The sequence below is a fragment of the Gopherus evgoodei genome, chromosome 5 (genome assembly GCF_007399415.2).
Source record: "Gopherus evgoodei ecotype Sinaloan lineage chromosome 5, rGopEvg1_v1.p, whole genome shotgun sequence".
In the NCBI taxonomy this organism is placed as follows: Eukaryota; Metazoa; Chordata; order Testudines; family Testudinidae; genus Gopherus; species Gopherus evgoodei.
Window position 1 is genome coordinate 121,899,433 of NC_044326.1, and position 21,119 is coordinate 121,920,551.

Below are 21,119 nucleotides of genomic sequence, written 5' to 3' on the forward strand. Positions count from 1 at the left end.
TTTACAGGTGCACGATCAACCTTATATGGGCAATGATGGACGGTTACAACATGCTAATATTGTGGAATATAAAGGATGGCTAGAATGGGACTTGAAAGAGTGGGGACAGTTGTCAGGGTCTTTTGGGGAAAATCCCCGAAAGATCATAGAACTTCTAGAAAGATTGTTTTTAAGTTATAATCCTACTTATACGGATGTGGATCAGTTGTTAAGTAGAGTTTTGACCGGAGAGGAACGTAGTAGATTGTGGATGGCAGAAAGGACATGGGGAGATAGCAATGCAATTAATCTTACTTGGATGGATAGGCGGGATCTGGCCGCTGGCTGGAATCCCCTAGACTGGACTCAGCCAAGGCTGACTCAGCTGCGAGCAGATCGAGAGCGATTGTTAGAGAGACTCAAGGAAATGGCTCGCCGCTCGCCTAATCAGGCTAAGTTCATGCAGATTCGGCAGGAATCTGATGAGCCGCCCAGAAAGTTCTGGTCGAGGCTATTGGAGGGGGCCCGAATGTTCACTCAGATGGATCCTGAGAGAGAAGCAGACCACCCTACTCTTATTTCATTTTTTGTGAATCAGTCGGTGCCCCCTGTAAGGGATTACTTCTTAAAGTTTCGCCCTGGTTGGGAGGTGAGTCAGTCACTTCAGTGTTGGACGTAGCTGATTTTGCCTGGGAGAAAGAAAGGGAAAGTAGTAAAAAGAAAGAGAAAAAGGAAGAATATAAGCTGATGGCTTTAGCTTTTCACGGCGGTGTTCGAGGCAAAGGCCGTGGCCGTGGCAGGAGATTCCAGGGTGCTCGGGGAAGAGGGTCCTGGCGACCCCAGCCATCAGGAAATTGTTTTCAGTGCGGACAGCCTGGTCACTTTAAACGTGAATGCCCCTGGGGACGCCCAGAGGGTCTGGTTGCATCCGCAGATGCTTACACAAGTGAGGAATACACCCCTGCACCACCAGCTCAGCCCATTCCCCAGGCCTGGATCAACTACGGAAAACAGCAGCAGCTGCAGCAAACTCAGCCTCCTCAATGACGGTACCCCGGGGGCGAAGGCAAACAATGTGATGGTCTTATTTCCTTAATGTCTTTAGCTGGCTCCTTTCTCACTTTCTCCCCTCCCAGCAAAGAGCCTCGTTTAACCCTTTCAGTCCAGGGACTGCCTGTCTCTTTCCTCATTGATACTGGGGCTACTTTCTCTCTTTTAAATCATGCCCCCTCTCCCTGGCTATCCTCTGAGGTTAAAACTGCGACTGGGGTGGAGGGCAACCCACAGTCTCTGGAACTCACTTTGCCTTTGAATGTTGTTTATGCTGATAAATGTTTTCCTCACCGTTTTCTTTTTTCCCCAGCTTGTCCGATCCCTTTGATGGGCCGGGATTTACTCTGTAAGCTTGAGGCTACTTTAACCTGCACTCCTGAAGGGGTAGGATTATTGATGACAGTGTTAGGAGATTCGGCCCCTACTCAGGGTAATTGGGAAACCCCCCCCTCTCTCTCCCCTGACCTCACTGGGGGGAATTTCTGACACTGATGTTGGCCTGCTCCTTTCGGCAGAACCCGTAAGGATTCAGGTGAAGCCTTCCTTAACCCCCCCGTCAGTCCCTCAATACCCCCTGTCGCTGGAAGCCCGGGAGGGCATCCGCCCCATTATCGAGGGATTCATTGCACAAAAGCTAGTCCGCCCTCAGCGCACTCCCTGTAACACCCCTATACTGCCTGTCAAAAAGCCTCCTAAAAAGGACGGAGACCCTGTTCGTTGGCGCTTTGTACAGGATCTACGAGTTGTTAATCAGTATGTGGTCCCTCTTCATGCAGTAGTTCCTGACCCAGCTACTATCATCAGCCAAATCCCCTGGGATGCTGAGTGGTTCACTGTTATTGACTTAAAATCAGCTTTTTTCAGCATTCCTGTGCACCCAGACTCTCAGTATCTCTTTGGTTTCACCTGGGAGGGACAAAGTTATGTCTGGCAACGACTTCCTCAAGGCTACAGAGACAGCCCCACGATTTTCAGCCAGTGCCTCCGCCACGACTTGGAAGGTTTCACCAGTCCGCAGGGATCCACATTGGTCCTATACGTAGATGACATCCTATTAGGTAATCGCGAAGAAGCTGCCCTCCGCATCGATGGTAAGGCACTTTTATTATACCTACACACCAGAGGCCACAAGGTAGACCCTAAAAAGATTCAGTGGGTCTCACAGAAGGTCCGATATCTGGGCTTCCTGTTAACCCCAGAGGGAAGACAGATGGACCCAGCCCGCATAAAGACTATTCAAAACTGCCCTCCACCGAACACCAAGAAACAACTTCGAGGTTTCTTAGGATTAATTGGCTTCTGTCGCCCCTGGTTGCCGTCCTGCGGGGAGTTAAGCAAACCGCTCCACCGACTCACTGCTAACCTTGCTCCTGACCCTTTGCAGTGGTCCCCGGACACTATTCAAGCCTTTCAGTTACTCAAGGACAGTGTGGCCTCCTCCATGTCTCTCCGCCCCCCCAATTACAGCAAACCCTTTCACCTTTTTGTCCACGAAAGGGGCGGAATTGCTAGTGGTGTCCTTACCCAGCTGAGCGGGCCCCACCATTTCCCGCTTGCTTTTTACTCTCAGCAAATCGACCCTGTCGCTCAGGGAACCCCATCCTGCACCCGGACTCTGGCAGCAGCTGCCCTGCTGATCACAAAGGCAAAGAGCCTAACCCTGGGTCATTTTACCACGGTTTGGACCTCTCATGCCTTGTCAGCCCTTCTGCGTAGGGGCACAACCCAAGTCTTTTCGGCCCATCGTCAGCAACAGCTAGAGGCCGAACTCTTAGAAGACACTAACCTAATTTTTGAAAGGTGTGGACCCCTTAATCCAGCTACCTTGCTTCCTGACCTGCCAGTCCTCCAGGATCAGCACGACTGTGTGGAAGTAGTTTCCAGCATCTTACAGATAAGGGACAACCTGTTTGACGTGCCACTGGACAATCCCGATTGCATCCTCTTCTCGGACGGAAGCTCCTTCTATGTTGATGGCAAGCGTTTCACAGGTTATGCTGTCACCTCTGAATGGGACATTCAAGAGGCCGCCTCACTGCCAGGCAACTGGGGAGCCCAAGCCGCTGAACTCTATGCCCTGGCCCGAGCTTGCCAGTTGGCCGCTGGTAAGACCGTTACCATTTTTACTGATAGCAAATATGCTTTTGGAGTTGTGCATTGTCATATCCACCTCTGGAAGTTTTGAGGTTTCCAGACAGCTGCCGGTAAACCCATTCAGCACCTCCCCCTCATCCACAAGCTTTTAGACGCCCTCCAAAAACCCTCTGTCCTGGCTGTAGTTCACTGCCGGGCCCATACTAAAGATAGTAGCCCCGTTACCCGTGGGAATGCCCTGGCTGACGCCTCCGCCAAGAAGGCTGCCACCTTACCTTTAGCCATGCCCACACTGGTTATTGCAACCTCCTCCTTTACTCCACCGCACCCCGTACCAGTACCCGCTGCTGAACTACAATTGTGGGAGAGCCTCGGGGCCACTCTGGTCAAAGGGATCTGGCTTATGCCAGATGGCCGAGCCTGCCTCCCTCGCTCCACATACCCCGTGGCAGTTCGCTGGCACCATGATAAAGGGGGTCACTACGGCACGCATGCCCTCGTGGACACTATCGCTCGCTTTTGGTATGCTCCAGGCATTCAACCCTATTGCCTATCAATAGTGAAAGCATGCAGCACATGTCAGCATAATGGACCTGCTCCGCCTCTTAACAAAATTAAGGGTGGAAGACCTCCGCCTGCTGCTCCATTTCAACATCTTCAAATTGACTTTGCAAATATGCCAAAGGCTTTTGGAAAAAAGCACCTCCTTGTTTTGGTTTGCCCTCTGACTTCCTGGGTCGAAGCTTTTCCTACTGCTAATTGTACTGCTGCCACAGTGGCGAAGATTCTCCTTAGAGACATTGTACCCCATTTTGGCATCCCTCTTGTGCTCGACTCAGATCGCGGACCTCACTTTACTGGTCATGTCCTTGGCCGTTTAGAACAAGGACTGGGCATTTCACACTCCTTTCATACACCCTACCACCCCCAGTCTAGCGGGAAAGTCAAGCGTATGAATAGGGAACTTAAGTTTACATTGGCTAAATACTGTCAGGAAACAGGATTAAAGTGGCCTCAGGTACTTCCCTTGGTCCTGTTTCACCTTCGTACTCGCCCAACCCGCGCATTGGGATTATCCCCCTTTGAACTGCTCTATGGACACCCCCCTTTCAAAGGCGGGGCGCTACCACGTGCTGATGTTTCACTATTGGGAGGGGATCATATGACCGCGTGTCAGTTTCTCTCCCTACAGGCTCGCCTCCGTACCCTTTGGAAAGCCTCGCAGTTTTCCCAGACCGTGCCGCTGGAGGAACAAATCCACCCGTTCCAACCAGGGGACTTCGTCTGGGCCAAAAAGTTCGTTCGTGACGACACCCTCCAGCCAAGGTTTACTGGACCCCACCAGGTTCTTTTGACAACCCAGACTGCAGTGTTCCTGGAAGGACGCAAATCTTGGATCCACCACTCCCACGTCAAGCCAGCCGTAATGGACCACAGTGACGGACCAGCAGCTCTTGTCACCACTGAGGACACTGCCTTCGACCAGTGGACCAGCTTACCTCTCTCAGACATTAGACTTAAATTGACTCGAAAAAAATGAGAGGACCCTTTATTCTGACAACTCTATGGTTTTTTTTATGCTTTTTTAGTTTATTTTCTGCTTATGAAGATAATGCTTTTATTAGATATTCCCACAAGGTTAAAACTCGTATTTTAGGAAATAGAAGTGATTGCTGGGTATGTACTCAATTTCCAGTAAATGCAGCACAGGGACTCCCCTTCACACCCATTCCCCTAACCACTGCTAATATGACTTGAATGCCACCGACTAGAATAAAAGATCCAGTCCAACCCAATCTTACATGGGACAAAACAGGAGTGCCAATTAACAAATATCTCAGGGTAACCAATCAAACAGGATCACTGTGTTTTGTTAAAGAAAAAGGGTCAACTTTTGTGGGAACAAGTAAATGCAACATATATTTTAATGGCACCGCCTTTAGTAAAAATCTTGGCTTCAAGCCTTGCGCATCCCAATTATCCCATATGTGGATCCCTCACCCCGATCCAACCTTTTCAACTTTTTCATGGAGGGGCAGGTTTTCAGAGTCAGTTTTTAAAAAGCCCTGCTCAGATCTCAAGGGTGTCCAACTAATTGTTAAAGGATACACAATTGCCTTCTACAACTGCTCAAGCAGTACTACACTGCCCTTTGAGGACAACACTACCAAATTGTGCCTCTGCAGTTCACACAACGACCCCTCTGCGTTACCAGGGGAACAGTGGTACAATGGGTGGTGGGTTACCTCCTACTTTGAGAAATGGAATACCCAAAACGCATTATATGGAACATACTGGGTGTGCGGGCCCAAAGCTTATTATTTTCTCTCCCCTGATTGGGCAGGGTCATGTTATTTGGCATGGCTAGCACCGCCTTCTCGCATCTCCCTCACTCCCCCTCATTTTCCCCACGTTCGTAACATCCGTGAAACTGACAGAGATATTAATCTCCGTAATGATTTGTCCTGGCAGCGGTGAGCTGGTCACACTAGCTTGAAGGGTGCTATCATCCGTCTACAGGGACTATTAGAATCTTTGACAAATGAAACTGCAACCCTATTTGAAAATCAGGCCGGGGAAATGTCCCAGCTGCGCCAGTTAGCTTTGCAAAACAGAATGGCTTTAGATATGATGTTAGCAGCCCAGGGAGGAACTTGCGCCCTCATAAATGAAGAATGCTGTGTTTTTGTAAATGACACCTACTCTGACACTTTTCAACGTACCAAACACCTAAGGGAAATGGCTAAAAACTACTCCTCTGGCCAGCCACCTTATGATTGGTGGGGAGCCTTATGGAATTGGCTGCCCGGACTTGGGTGGGTTAAAAACCTCTTGGTGGGTGTTGTTGGGGCCATAGTAGTCCTTATAATACTGTGTTGCTGTATTCAGTGTGTCCCCTCCCTCATAAACTCATGTAAGTCAGTTTATTCTTTTCCCACTTCAGCTAAAAGCCTTACTCTCTTCGAATTGGTCCAGGCTGAAATTGCCAAGCGGCCCTTGAGATCTTGAAATAGGGTGTAGCTTTTTGATTAATAGTTATCTCAAAGCTACAAATGGAGGAATGTTGGGTCTAAACTTTTGGTGAACTTTGGGGAGCCAAAACACACCCAGACTGGCCATCTCTGCATAATCCTTTCTGAACCCTTTATCGAACAAAGCACTGACCTGCAAACTACTCATGACACCCCCTTTCTCAAGTAGCCATTAGCCTTTATCTCTATGCATTTACTTGTTAAACTTGCTTTTCCTGTAAAATCTTGATTGATTATGCATGACCATTATCTTTTGTTAATCACTTTGTTTACTTCTGTGTATAAATATTGATGCTCACCCCTAATAAAGGCGCCACACTTATTCTAAAGCTTTTGGGATAGTGTGAGCCCGTTGATCAACGCATTGGTGTCTGGTCTCTGACAGAATTGCGTGCCCTATACCAACTCCGCACGAACTCGGGTGCTGGAGAGGTGAGTAAGGACTTGCTTTATTACCTAACAGTTTAAAAAAAAAAAAAGTACCAGAGTTTTAAAATTGCACTTTGAACACTTTGTGCAATCGTGGGAACCCCAACTCCAAAAAGACGGCATCAATTTGGAGAAAATCCAGAAAAGATTATTAGAGGGTTGGATGGACTCAAAAACTAAGGTGGGGGGAACAGAAGGAAGGTCTGACAATAGTCTATAAAAGTTTCAAGAGTATGTCAACATATAGGAGGATGCAATGGAATAAAATGGAGGAACAAAAAATTACTCTGGATGTCAGGAGAAAAATCTTGATATAATGCTATTAGGTTATTTTAAAATTATTATTGTATTTCTTTAAATTCATAAAAGGTGCCTATCCTATGTTCTAGGTGCTAACCCATTGGTTAATAAACAAATTTATTACCAAAGGACTGCCCAGGATTATCTCACCCCAACCCTGAGAGAAGAACTCCACAATGTGTCTGAAAGGTTAAAAAAACACAGGCTCTATGTGTGTTGCTTTGGGTGGAGGTCATCCTTACTCTATAGAGGTGTGCGGGAAGGGGTTGTAATTAAAAGAAACCTCAGATGATTTTTTTCTCCCCTGAGAACACCTACCATAGGTTTTATTAGAGGAGGGAGCATAATAACAAATCTAGAGGACAAGGATAGATCCTTGGTTAGCGAGTTAGCCTAGGATTAGGAAGACCTGGATTCAATTCCCTGCTTTGCTGCGGACTTTCTGTGTTACTTTGGGCAAGACTCGCTGTCTCTCTGTGCCTCAATTCCCCATTAGTAAAATGACCTTCCCTACCTCACATAGATGTTGTGACATTACACACCTTTTCTGCAGGTGGAATGTACTGTACTGGGATGGGAAGGGTGGGCAGAGATACAGCCTGAAGCCTCTTTATCAGCAAGAATCAATCAAGCCAATTGTTTCTGTGTATTGGCAGTCTCTCGCAATGAAGTGTTTATTTTGTACTATGTGTTACAGTTTATAGGCCTGAGTGAAGTATGTTAGGAAAGAAATCCATTCTCACCTCTGATTTTTCTCAAGTTGTTACTTAAATCAGACCTTAAACAGAAGCACAAGTTAAGATGTCTATTTTATTTGACATAAATATGTTCATATCTCTTATGGTGTAACTTCTATATTATAAGACTTTACTCTCCCATGCTTCAGAAATAGCATCCAACTCCTCCACAGTGCCTCACATAAAGCTGCATATTTGATCCTAATTTGCTTGCCATTCCTATCCTCCCACAGGAGACACATTATTCAGAGACAAAGATTTTAGCATTGCTATGCTGCTGATGTCCAGATTTATTTCTCTGTTCAACACTGAATGATTTGGTATAAATGTAGAGTGTGCTCTTTAGATGTGTGAACTTGAAAACAACCACGAAACATGGCGATATCAGACTATGTATGGTTAACAAATGTATTATTTTGTCTCATGTCTTCTCCAAGTAACCAGTCACATGTAATATTTTCATATTTAGGTTTTCACCTTTGTTATATTTAGTACCTGTGCCAGGCTATCGAAGGGTGCAGTGTGCTGTGTGCAGCTCTGGCGATACCTTTTCCACTTGGTTTAAAGTATCAAACAAAACATTTAGGGCAATATAAACTTTTTTTTTCCTTCGATATGGAAAAGGGCTGAGTGTAGACCTTTTTGAAACTCACATTCATTAGGCATGCACACATTATTCCATACTTTGTTTTTAAATATCATAATTAGACTTTAAATAGGAACTAACATAATATGGTAATGTTTGTTCCCCAAACCCTACTTTTTGCATAAAGAACAGATAATTTTAGCAATTAAAGTGAAATTCAAGCCTTGATCAGATACCTGCAGTACTAATTAGTAAATTATTTCTTATCAGGCCTCTGGTATTGAGTATAGCGAGACACACACAGGACGTGTAAAACAAGCCCAAGGTGTTTTTCAGACATTGTCATTTTTAATACATCAATAGGAGACACTTAGTAAGATAATTCCTGCTATCAATCATTCAGCACATCTCTTGAAATTCAGCAATCTGCTGGCTCAACACAGTGTTTGTTTACAGTCCCTGCTTCTACAACGTAGCTAATGGTCTCGGATCTGAATCACTTTGAAAAAGGAGAAATCATTGCAAGAAAAGTGGTAAATGTGCAAGGGAGAGAAATGAAACAAGGACTTTGTCTTCACTATTTTCCTTCATGCTGTACATGGCATGGTCTCTAAAGCATTCTACCATGAATTATCCCTAATCAATAAATATGTTTCCTAACAGTTCAAGAAAAAATATACCTAACGTTTGGCTCCACACTGGTTGCATTAATACTGACTGCACAGGACTGATTTTCAATTATATTTGTACATCTCTGCAGCACAGTAGCCAGCAGCCAGTAACTTTATTAGTAAACAGTTTTAAAATATTCCAAAGTAAAGCTCTGTCTTTTGATTATACATATGGCCAGATTCTGATGCCCTTAATCCTCTTAAATCAACTTCCTTCTTGAAATCAACGAGGCAAATCAAGAGGTAAGGTGATGCTCAAGGTGGATGAGAATAGTAGAATCCAGCCTGGTGATTTAAAGGATTCAAACTTTGTTCCTGTCATGAATGATTTTTAATTCTGCTCATAGCGCTCAGTAGCCACAGTGATCAATTTATAATGTACCCACAACATACAGGCTACAGAGTGGTAAAAACAACTTGAAATGCTGTGAGAAGAGATGGGCATGACTGGAAATCATCATCTCCTACATGCTACCACCAAAAAATGTCTGAATGGTTACCTGAACTCATCCAACACCTGGAAAGTTCCAAGATGGTATCCTTGAAGCCTGATGAAATCATCAAAACATACCTACCTAGGGCTGGGACACATACTTCATTGGCATTCATCACTGTTGCCTTGACTTACGGTAGCAAGAAAACCCTACCCCGAGCCCAGAAGCACAGGCAGTAGAAGAGCAATAACAGTATAATCTAAGATGAGCCAATCATCCAGAAAAGATTGAGCGTGGAACCTACTAGCTGACAAACTTTGTTATTTTCTCTTTTTCATTATGTCTTGACATTACAGAGGCTGCAGTTGGTTACAGAATAGTAGCTTATGGCAGCTGGCTAGGACAATGAGAGTATGAAGATACATACCACACACAGAACGATGTGTGAAAACTTAAATGAGAAGGCTTATGAGATAGTTTGTTGTCAAGACAGAGTGTTGATTGTATTTTCAGATGCATTAACCAAGATAATAGCTTGCAGTGCAGAAAAAGGTAATCCAAGCATAACATGAAGCATTAAGGTTCTATCCTAGGCTAGCATAAGCCTTTTGCACACCAGCAGAGGGATAAAGGCAGAAAATGAAAGTCATTTACACTGTACCTCTCCCTCTCATGTGTGGCTTAGATACAGTAAAGTAGTGACATAGAACTTGTGGAGAATGGTAATATGCTACCAATACTGAAGACTAGCTGATAAACTGCATTACATATGTACCTTGGAAGCTTCTTTTGCTACCAGAAAGCTTGCTTACATACGGGAAAACCACTTGATAAACTGCTACAATGGCATAGCAAGCCATCTTAGGCCTGGACTACATTAGGGGGGAGGTTCGAACTAACATTCGCAACTTCAGCTATACTATTCGCGTAGCTGAAGTTGAAGTATATTAGTTTGACTTACCTGGCCGTCCTCATGGCAGCGAAGAGACCGCTGCAGCTCCCCCATCAACTCCACTTACTCCTGCTGAGGTGGAGTATGGGCATCAATTCGGGGATTGATTTATTGCATCTAAACGAGGCGCAATAAATTGATCCCCGATATATTGAACACTACCTGCCGATCCAGCGGGTAGTATAGACGGACCCTTAGTCTAAAACGTCAGAGCTAGCTTGTCTCATGCTGCTTGGTTCTCAGAGGCTCTAGGAGGCAATGACTGCTTTTACGTCTTCCATGGATGACATAACTTGCATGTAGTCTCAACAAGTTAGCAGTATTTCTTTCAGTAATACCCAACCCATTTCCTCCTACATTATTAGAATACACAATAGATAATTGAAAAGAACACAAAATCTGTAGAATACAAAAAAAAAAAAGCTTCACCTTCAGCATATGAAATAGTTCAGTCTTTGATAGTCTCCTACCCATGGAGTGGAAAGAGTTATCGATCCTGATATTTGAATATCTGGACTGTTAAAACTATTGTCCTTTTCTAAATATGCTTTCAGTGGCAGGTTCTGACCTGTTCAGATATGTCTTTACACAGATATAGCTATATTAATTAATATGCGTAACTGGCTTGGAAAGGTTATATTTTAAATTGGTAAATGTTGATAGACATCAATTTCACCATACACACAAACCAACGAAAAAATATTTCACCATACATATAAACCAATGAAAAAATATTTCCATCAATCATCATTCAAATATATAGATAGGCAAAGTAAGAGAAATGCTGCTTGAGATCTTATTGAAATTTGACTTAAAGATATTTACTGTGTATATTTTGACATATGTTGACAACTGGCGCTTTAACGGTTATAAAACTAACTTTTTTGAATCTCAACATCTACTGTAAACTGTCTGTCCCCCGCGCAAATTGTCTGAAAATTTCCTGCGACTATGAAACTTTAAATAGATAAAAACAGAAAAATAAACCAATATATGTCAAAATTATTTAAAAAAAAATCTAATTTGCCAAGCCTATGCATAACACACCACTTTTGCCACTGTACATTTCTCTCTTCCTACAACCTGAATATGAACTATCATCATCTATTATCAGCAATGTCACACATTACCCAAGTGAAGCCAAATCCCTAACACTAGAGGGTGACCAGATAGCAAATGTGAAAAATTGGGACAGGGGAGAGAGGTAGAAGAAAAAGACCCGAAAATTGGGACTGTCCCCTATAAAACTGGTACATCTGGTCACCCTGGGTTAATTCTACATAAAACTAAAACCTATGGTAATTAAGTTACACCAGTGCACATCAGATGAGATTCAATCCCTATTACTTTTGAAGCTAATATGGATCAATTTAAGATTATACCAGAGATATCAACACACTGACAATCTGGTATATAATGCTTACTGCATTCTAAATAACCATTTTTCAAAGATAGTTATTTTTAAAATGTTGACATTGAAGCTCTCTCATTCACTAGATATGATGTGCACATTTTAAAAATAATGCAAATGACTGCTGTACAAAAAAGAAAACCCAACAACCCAGTTTCCTAGTAATAAATAATGACACTTAGCCCTTGTCACCCAAAGATTCCAAAGCATTTTCCTAAAGATATTTTCCCTACTCTGCAGATGGAGAAACTGAGACAGAGCTGCAAAGTGACCTTGCTACAGTCATATAGCATATCAGCAGCAGCATGAGAACAGAAGGTTGATCTCCTGACTCTGAGACCAGAGCTCTAACCACTAGACCATACTGCCTCCAAGGGACAAGGAGCTGAAAATCCACAATGTAACAAAAGGACAAAAGAATCTTGACAGTGATATCATAGCTGTGTATACAAGGTAAGGTGCCACTGACACGGAATCATTGAAAACAACAGGATTTGGACATCATCAGCATATTGTGCCCTTTGGGATTAACAAAATATACTGAAGCAATTTATCCTTAACAAGTACCTCATATAGTGAGCAGGGGGCAAGGGAGGTAGATAGCTCAGTGGTTTGAGTATTGGCCTACTAAACCCAGGGTTGTGAGCTCAATCCTTGAGGGGACCATTTAGGGATCTGGGGCAAAAATCTGTCAGGGGATTGGTCCTACTTTGAGCAGAGGGTTGGACTAGATTACCTCCTCAGGTCCCTTCCAACCCTGATATTCTATGATTATGTACAACTACTTAGTTACGTATTTTTCCCAGAGCTATTAATTTATATAAGTAGTAAGCTTGTGTAGGTTATAAAAATCATTTTGCATACATAGTGCATTGGGAACACCACATTTCTCAGGCATGGCATCATTTGTACATTCTAATTTAGATTTGTGTTCCATATTGAAACAAAAGGTATCCCCTGGAATAAGAACGCAACTTCAACTGCAATCCCCCTCATGAAGATTTTTTTTCCTTTGACCATTTATCTTCTTTATTTATGTTTTCCTACAATAAGAGCTGCTGTGCACACCATTCTTTCCAGCTGGTGCCTTATTTTCATCATCACAATCCACATATCAAGAACTTTGAAGTTTGCATTTCTTGAAAGGAAACATTGTGCCATTACCCTTTAGTCTTGACCGCTGTTCACAATTCAAGGGCAAATTCAAAAGTCTTCATAGTTTAGAATTTAGCAGCAGTACATTAGAACATAGTGATTTATTTGTGGGCTGTCAGGAAGTCACGATATTGCCATACGCTATGTCCACGGGCCCCCATATGCCTCTTCTGAGCAAGCTCCACGGCACGGCTGTTTTATCAGCATGGATTACTCAGCAGGCAGAGGTCCACAATGGGGCCAGGTAGAGCTATGAGGATAGAATTTGGAGAGAAGCATGTTGTCTAATTGTACTGACCTGAACATTTCCCGAGTAGTAAATTGTGCAAGGCTTATTTTACACAACCAAGTGGTATCAGCACAGCTGGCTCTGATGAGGCAGATAATTCCAGCTTTCAAGGCTCTCATGAGCATTGCAAGATTAATATTTTGACTAAAATAAACTCAAGCATGTCTGTGAAAATTGACAGCACAAACATGCTTCCCCTTAGAATCAGACAAGCGTAAGGACTGTGGTAATGAGGAGAGTAGATATATGGCATTTGTGAAAGGGACATGAGTTTTACCGAAGAAGAAATTTCCCACGCAATTCAGAGCAAGTCTGAAAAAAGAGAGGAGAGCTGAGATAAAAGCCTTGTAGTCCTTTCCCTAGAAAACAAATAAAACACTTTCCTGCGCAATGCAAGTGTCCTTATACTGAAAACTCTCCTGGTTATATCTGATGCCTTAAGTCCATCAAAAATGCCCTAATAGTCTAGTGTCATTTTCCTCCCATGAAACTGGATGAACATCTCATGATGCGTGTGCTAGATTCTCAAAAAACATCAGGAGGTATCTGTGTATCATGTAGGACCTAGGGATGAAGACAAAGTCATATGCTGCAGATCTTTTCATAGGTATTGGAACTAGGGGTGCTGCTGCATTCCTGGGCTTGAAGTGGTTTCCATCATATACAGGGTTTACAGTTTGGTTCAATGGCTTGGAACTTTTTCTAAGAGAGTTTGCCCTATGAGGCCCTGCTAACAAATATTCCAACTGTATTCTATTCTGGATAGCACATACCAAGTTCTTAAATATACTTATTTGCCAGAGTGCTGTGTCCAACTTCTCAGCTTCCCTCCTAGCTTCCCCCTACTCAGCTTCTTGTTTTTCCTTCTCCCCTCTTTTGCTAGCTTCCATTTTTTCTCTCCCCCTTCTTTCTGCTTGACAGCCTCAAAATCTTTCAGTCCCTGGCAAATTCTACCATCCTCTTTTTCTAATAAATAAAAGTAGGATTTTTTTGGTAATAAAATTGGGTGAACTGGGTAAAAGTTAATGATGGGTAAACCTTAGAAGATCCACAGCTTTCTGCTCCACTTTGCTACCTTTGACGCTATATCATTCTGGTAGCTGGTTGCATTCACAGCATAGTCAAGGAGCCTGCCATTAACCTCTGGTGCAAGTTCCTCCATGACTGTAAGCAGACTTAACAGAATATGAGTGATGCCTATTCTCTTACGATCTCATGGCCGTATATGGGAATATTACCTAGTAAATCTTTCCACTGAAACCTACAGAATGTGTCTTCCAATTTACAAAGATTCTAGTACTCTGAGGATTCATGATAGTACATAAAACTCTGAAACACCAGATCACATGTTATCTAGAGAGAAAGCAAACATCATTTTTCTGCTTCTGGTTTACAAAAAGTTGAAATTGTACCGGGGTTTTACTCAGTTGCAGTCCCTACACTAAACTCTGAATCTACTCTCTGCCAAGGGAAATCTCAAGTCTTAACTTATGATGTGTTGTTTCCTTAAAGAGATCCCACGCCATCTTCACAAACATCAGTTAGTGGAAATTATACACTCATCAGACCTTCTTTTCTGCTAGGAGCCAAAAAGAAACTTCAAAAGCTTGGAGTGGCATCTTTAACAACGTTATATCAGCCTTATACTTGAGGTAGTGTAACCACCACAAATTTAAAAAAAACCAACCTTGCACTTTTTAAATCTCCTTCTGTATCTTGATGACTCTGTTGATATCTTACACACAGAGACACCATGGCAATCCCTAAAGTATGTTCTGATTATGGTCATCCTTGAAAAAATATTTCAGTTGCACTTAAGGAAAGAGTTTAAATTGCTAGGTTCCTTTTCTTGCATTCTCACTTACACCAATACACAAAGCAATCTAATTAACCAGTACAGAAACCTAGCAAAACTAGAATTATTGTAATATTATAGCTACCAAAATATATGTACAAGCTGTGACACTAGCTTCCAAAACCCGTACACACCTATGAAACTGTTAGCTTGTAAACAGACCCAAGAAGAATCTACTGAATTGTTACCAAGCAGAGAAAGAAACTGAAATTTGGTGCTAATGCACCATATAAACATCCTCTTGCCCTCAAACCCAAGATACCAGATTAAGGAAGGAGTTGAAAGACAATTGATCTGAGTGTGCGGAATGCATATTATAATAGGCACCTTTAGAGAAATTAAGATAAACTTGTCTAAATGAAACACTGATGAACAGAGGTACATGTGTATACATCCCTCTCTCTCCAGCCTTACAGCAGCACTGAGTCTTCCTAGCAAACATTAAACCACATTTTTAAGATTTTCATTTCAGTAGCTCCAGGGTTTCTACATTACACTACACTATATGGTAACTGAACTACTTCTAATGACCCAAATGAGAATAAACACAGTTAGCTGAATTAGTATTTTCCCATTTATTTAAAAGCAAGTCTATTTTCTAACTGTCCCTTCTGGAACTTTAACACAAACTGTAAATTTCAAGCCCTGCAGAAATTACAAAAAATTAATTTAGATCAGCAAGACTGATTAAAATAAAAGACTGAAAAAAACTACTCATTTTATTTGGTCATAAACTTGGTTCTTGTAGTTATTGTAATCATTTCTGATATGAGTTCCTACAATGGGCATCTGTTGTCACTGCGCTGCTAAAGTCCATTTTAAACCTCATTCTACCCAGGTTTTAAATGTCAGCTAAACACACCCACCCTCCCAAAAACTTGGTGTACAAGTCTCAAAGAGGAAACAGGGAGCATTAGGCCTCTGCTTCATTCTTCTTTTCTAGCTAGCCCCAAAGCAGAGAGGGAAGAAGCAAGAAAAAATAAAGCAGGCGATGAAAGAAGAGAAGACTAAAGAATTCCAGGAACTAAGCAGCAAACTTCAGGCATTTAGCTTCAGCTCTGAGGTCCAAGATGATTTCTCGAGGAAAGAATACACACCCAGCCCTCTTATCCAATCTGCTTCTGATTAGACATGGGGATTCTTGAACTGTCCACTGGAGTCTCAGCTAGGTCTCTCCTTGGGGAGAATTCCGTATACTAACAACGGACATGTGAAAAAGTCTCATCACATTTTTCCTCTTTACAGGCTGGGAAAGAGAAAGCTACAGCTAAAAGATCCACAACATGCAGTGTTCTCTGAGGATGGTGTTTTTTTATTTAGTTCGTTCCCCAAACCACGTCAAAGCTGCCTGACAAAGAGGTTCTACCAGATCTTCCCTTCCAATGTTGCCCCCAGTCCTGTGCTTCAGACCTTGGTTCTCAGTGGACCTTGAATCTAGCTGTTGGACAATACTGGAAGCAGATATTGGAACTGAGAACAGACCTCCTCCTCTATGGCAAACTCTTTCCTTTTGTCCATTTCATAGCAGGGAGAGCAAATTACAGCCATTCCTGACGGAAATTTCTCTCTCAGATTAACAGATTGTTAAAAGGTAAAAAATACTCCACAGCTGAGAATCTGCAGTGGAATATGGAATGTGTTGGACTCCTGGTCTTCCATTAAGGGGATGGAATAAAATCAGGAGTCAGGGAGGTCTAGTCTTCAAATCATGCCAAGCCAAGCTCCGTTTGAGACACCACTCACAGTAGATTATTCAAATCTACATACATACTCTTCTTCCTTGCACTTTGATCACCAGTGAAATAGTTAATGCTGTTGACCTTCAAATAATTATTGTTAGAATTCAAAAGTTGATACCTCGCTAAGATGAATAGGGACAGTTCATACCTCTGACAGAGCTACAGTTTCAGGCTTTCTAAGGGTATGTCTACACTATGAAATTAGGTCCATTTTTTAGAAGTCAATTTTTAGAAATTGGTTTCATACAGTCGATTGCGTATTTCCACACTAAGCACATTAAGTCAGCGGAGTGCGTCCTCACTACCGTAGCTAGCATTGACTTACGGAGCTATGCACTATGGGTAGTTATCCCACAGTTTACGAAGTCTCTGCCACCCATTGGAATTCTGGGTTAAGCTCCCAATGCCTGATGGGGCAAAAACATTGTTGCAGTTGGTTTTGGGTACATGTTGTCAGTCGCCCCTCCCTCTGTGAAAGGAAAGACAATCATTTTGCGTCAGACGCCAGGGTGATTAGAAGAGCACAGGAAGGCATGCTGCACATCAGAGAGACTTTGAAAACCAGTTTCATGACTGGCCAGGCTTTGGTGTGACAGTTGTGTGTGTTCTTCCTTGATGCAAACCTGCCCCCTTTGTTGATTTTAATTCCCTGCAAGCCAACCACTCTCCTCCCTTCAAAATGAAGTAACTATTGTTTTGAAACCACGTTATTTATTAATTAAAAAAATGAGACAGCGGACAAGATAGCCCAGGTGGGGTGGGGGAGGAGGGAAGGACAAAGCCACATTGCTTATTGTAGCCACACTAAAAATCAAACTGTTTGAATGACAGCCTTCTGTTGCTTGGGCCATCCGCTGCAGTGGAGTGGCTGGGTGCATGGAGCCTTCCCTCCTCCTCCGTGTTCTTGGGCATCTGGGTGAGGATGGAACACGGGGAGGAGGGTAGGCAGTTATTATACAGTGGATGCAGCAGGGGTCTGTGCTCTTGTTGGCTTTCCTGCAGCTCCAACAGACACTTCACGTCTGTTTGCTCCCCCATTAGCCTCAGCATCATGTCCTGCCTCCACTCTTCATGCTCACTTAATTCTTTCCTGGCCTCTGCCACTGAGTGTCTCCATGCATTAATCTGTGTCCTACATGAGATCGGAAAACATGTCATCACAAGTGCATTTTTTCACCTTCTAATCTGCGATGACCTCAGGGACAGAGATGAGGGAACATAGAAACATTCTACGCTCTACGATTCTAGGAGGACTGCACGGTCACCTATGCTGCTGAGTTCGCCATGCTGACCAAACAGGAAGTTACAATACCGTCAATTTGCGTCCACACTACCCCAAATTTGACCCAGCAAAGTTGATTTTAGCACTACTCCCCTTGCCGGAGAGGAGTATAGAAGTTGATTTTAAGATCCCTTTAGGTCAACGGAATGGAGTTGGTTGTGTGGAAGCATTCATTTTTAAATCTACCTAACGTGGCTAAATTCAACCTAACCTCATAGGGTAGACAAGGCCTAAAAAACTATATAGATTACGTTCAAGATGTGAATCTAGTGTAATCTTCCCAACTGTAAGGGCTACACATTTTTAGATGAAAGCTTAGATTCTAGAACACTAGAGGGAAGCCTTTAAAAGATTAGTGGCTTGCCAAGGAGCTGCAAGCTGGCTAAATTTAGCCACTAAGGACAGGTTTCTATGTTTAGGACTGTCCCATCTACCATGATCTACAATTTAATTTAGATGGTTTTAAAAAGGAATTGAAAAGAAATAACTCTCCTTTGCATGTCTATAAATATCATAAAAAATCTGTAATTCACACCTCATGCCATTTGCTCAATGTCACAACCCTTCCTTCACCCTCTCCCAGTGTCCCTGATAGGGCACACTTCCCCTGCTACCAGTTTTAATCCCAGTATGTAAGATAGAAACCAGCAGATGTGAGATGGGGTACATTATGGTGTGCAGGATGGAATGTTGCAAAGGGAACTGCTGTGGACCTATGAGGAGGTCTCATTAGTACAGAAAGCTAGCAGCAGTGAGTTGCCAAGTGTAATCATGTGGGGTTGGATTGCAGTGTTTTGATTCGGTCTGGTGGATTAGTGGCGAGCTAGGGAGGAGGGAAGGGCTTCATTTTGTAAAGATTAAGAGGTGAGGGAGAGCGCAAACTGCAAGGGAGAGACAGGGGAAAAGAGGGAGAGGGACATAGCTGAAAATGAGCACACTCATCTACAGGAACAGCATAGCATGAGCTATGGCAGTACATGCTTCCCCCTGTCATACCACCACTGTTCCTCAGGTGTAAGTGAATTGCACTTTAATCCCAGATGACTGGAGTAAGGAGAGTAGATGGAGTGGGATCTGAATAACATTCAAGTTTAAAACTCTCAATTATTTAAATGGGAGCAGAGTGCAGCCAACACTGAGCACTTTTGAAAACCCCACACTTATTCTTTGCTGATCTATTAAATGCTGGCACACCAAAGAACTCAGCTATGCAAGAGGAATGATGGTGGGTGGTAGGTAATAGGATTCGGTCAATACCCTTTACATAATTTGAGCCCAGTTTCAGCGTGCTATTAAACAGAAAACCATTTTCTGGAGATGAGATGTTAAAACTAAACAGAATTTTGTTAACATTCAAAATGAACAAATTGAAAAATTATCTTGTTTTTTAAAGAGAGGAATTGTTTAATGTTCTTTTCTCTATTTAAAGTGGTTACCAGGAGAACCATTTCCATAACAAATAAGCACATTATGTGCCAACTATGGTACAAAACACTGCTACTGTAATATTAGTTTAATACACATTTAATCCCTTCAGGAAAAAAAATAAGTTGGTTTCCATATTCTGTAGTTCCATTTGATGAAGTATATCTGTGGCAAAATATTTGGAGTAGATCATCTGAGAACTGTCTGGAATCACAACAACACGGTCACTGCGCCTACATTTGGAAAGAATTAATGAATACTTAGTTCTGTTTTTAGCCCAGCAAACCACATTAGATCAGTGGACATATTTAAAATAAAAAGATGAAAATTCAAAGAATATGTGGAAATGTGAGAAAAGTGCCAATATTCATAAACAGATCAACCAATGTTAAGAAATTAAACCTGAGACTATTTGATAAAATTAGTATGTAAAGGGTTGGGAGCTTTTGCCAGCCTCCACTGAAATCTGTTTTCATTATGATGATACTTGTGTCACACTTACACTATAGCCACACAGTGATAAAAAACTGGTGGCACAGGTATGGCTGGCCTGGGTCAGCTGACTCTGGCTACGGAACTCTACAATTGCTACGTAGATGTCTGGGTGCAGGCTTCGGCCAGGGCTCTGGGACCCTCTACCATCATGGGCTCCCAGAGCCCTGGCTCCATCCCAAGCCGAAATATATACAGCTCAATTTTATCTGACCCAGGCTCTAAGACTTGGTGCCACTGTTTTATTAATTGCAGGGTAGACATTCTCCTACAAACCTAGCAATCTAATATTAGACACAAAATAATGTATAAAAAGGATGTAGGTGAAATTCAAACTAATTATGCTGTCCCTGTGTAGCTTATTGATACAAATTTGACCACTAAAATTGATTTAATGCTTTTTTGATGTGAGAAAAGATATCGACCAAACTTTAAGACATTCTTCATATGTTACACTGAATCAACAACTTTTTAAAAAAGTTATCATCCTGACATTATACGTTAAGATTGATAAAGAAAGCTGACCCCAGGCCCAAAGACCGGGTCTTAATCAAGTTAATAATCATATCAAGGCCTTAGGCCTCAATCACACTAACATACATAGCAAAGTAAAAACATTGATTTCATACTAACCCTCCTGAGGCTCACTTTCTGATTTAACTATATCATACACTACTAATATGTTACTTAATGCTGCTAAAACACAAAATGCTGCTATAAGGGGTTAAACTGACATAAAGTCCCTTAAAAACCCCATCCATCACTGCCAAATAAACTAACAACTGCTAGGCTATTATAAGTTTATCAGGCAGCTTAGGCACACAGAAAATTAACCTCTAATAAACTTGGCTGAACATGCAGTTTGGGCCCAAGTTCCTCAAATTTGCTTAAGAAACATAGCTGCTGACACTGCAAGTAGGCGAAAACCAGGTATCAAAGTCCTGACATTAACAAAAAACCCGTATAAAGGGGAAGTTGCAAAAAGCAGGCTTGCAGATTAGCTCATAACCGGTAAAGTAATGGTAAAAGTTTTTGCAGATGGTTAAAAAATGTCATTGTATTAACCAAATATGGTATCCTCGGATGTATAAGCTCATATGGTAATTTGCGGTTTTAAGCTTTATAACCCCAGGTATTATTGCTGTAAGGTAGAGCGACTTCCCTCTTGCTAGAGGTCCTGTCGTCTCTCCCTGCATATATGCTT

At 42.4% G+C, this 21,119-nt stretch overlaps 1 protein-coding gene and 1 long non-coding RNA gene across 3 annotated transcripts in view; one reads left to right on the forward strand and one right to left on the reverse strand.

Annotated features, from left to right (window-relative positions):
- CCSER1 (coiled-coil serine rich protein 1) overlaps nt 1-21,119 on the reverse strand; it is a 1,155,265-nt gene that overhangs the window by 366,105 nt on the left and 768,041 nt on the right. The window lies entirely within an intron of this gene.
- On the forward strand, nt 3,692-20,494 carry LOC115652591. Its single transcript, XR_004000691.1, has 4 exons — nt 3,692-3,704; nt 13,283-13,289; nt 17,469-17,473; nt 20,422-20,494. It is a non-coding gene; the product is annotated as an uncharacterized LOC115652591 (long non-coding RNA).